The following is a 1,231-nucleotide window of genomic DNA, read 5'->3' on the forward strand; positions in this document are numbered from 1 at the left end:
CTCACAATGCTATTATGACCTCAAAAGTGTTTTATGATATCACAGTGCTATTATGACTAAAAAAAGGAATTATGCTATCAAAATTATATTATGACATCACAAATCTATTATGACATCACAATGTTATTATGACAATCATGACCTCAAAATTATATTATGACATCACAACCATATTATGACCTTACAATACTATTATGACAACAAAAAGTATGAGATCACAGTGATATGATATCTAAATTCTATTAAGACAACACAATGATATGACATCACATTCTCTCTGGGAATGCAAGTAGCTTTGCTAAATTAATCAACTATACTTCTGTTTTGGCTTGTGTTGATCCTCCTTATTTACTGCTCATTGGAAACATTGTAGTAAGACATTTTAGAACAATGATACCTATTCAAATGAATGTGTATATTACAATCTTACTAACTGTGTTAGTGTTGATAATAATGCTTCTTCAGTATTAGTTGTTAAGCAACCTGCTTTTGTTATGATTCCTGTTAGGATTTCTGATTCTTGGTATGATGAAATGGAATTTAATTTGACTCAGGTTCAGAATCACCTTGCCGGTTTTTTGTCTTGCAAAAACTTCTCATTGGACATGTTAATGATGAGAAGGGAAGATACATGACATAGAAACCTAGGTTAGAATTGTCCAATACAGCATGGGATAGATTTAGTAGCCTTAGGAGGCGCTTTCCATCTTTCGACTCTGTGCTGAAGTGGGGACTGACACTTGGGGGCCTGGCAGGTATGAGCCTGTGCCTGCCTTCCTTGTGTGTTACAGTTCCTTCTTCAAACAACTTCAGTGCATGCAAGTAGAGTTGCATATTTTTTTTTTTTTAAATATGGAATGCTTCACGAATTTGCGTGTCATCCTTGCGCAGGGGCCATGCTAATCTTCTCTGTAATCGTTCCAATTTTAGTATATGTGCTGCCGAAGCGAGCACGAGTTGCATAAATTTAAATTAAAGATCTCTAACAACCCCATTTGATATGGAGGTAAGTCAATGATGGGTCAGAGTAAAATTGTGGTTTTTCCAACCTAAGACAAAGGGTCATAAAAGTCAGATGCAACCTACATGATGAATAAGGAAAAATGCCCATTTAGCCAAAATAAGACAGGCTATCCATTAAACAAAGAACGGAAAACTGAAGCAATTTGGTAATTGGAATTCTGTCTCTTAGTCATGGCAGATGCAGGTCTTATCTAAGTTCAATGTTTCA

The 1,231-nt window shown here is 35.4% G+C and overlaps 1 non-coding gene across 1 annotated transcript; it reads right to left on the reverse strand.

Moving 5' to 3' along the window:
* Positions 1-846: 846 nt before the first annotated feature.
* On the reverse strand, positions 847-954 carry LOC132651844 (U6 spliceosomal RNA). The gene has a single exon (XR_009589403.1). It is a non-coding gene; the product is annotated as a U6 spliceosomal RNA (small nuclear RNA).
* Between the last annotated feature and the right edge of the window lie 277 nt (positions 955-1,231).

The sequence above is a fragment of the Meriones unguiculatus genome (assembly GCF_030254825.1).
Source record: "Meriones unguiculatus strain TT.TT164.6M chromosome Y unlocalized genomic scaffold, Bangor_MerUng_6.1 ChrY_unordered_Scaffold_25, whole genome shotgun sequence".
NCBI lineage: Eukaryota > Metazoa > Chordata > Mammalia > Rodentia > Muridae > Meriones > Meriones unguiculatus.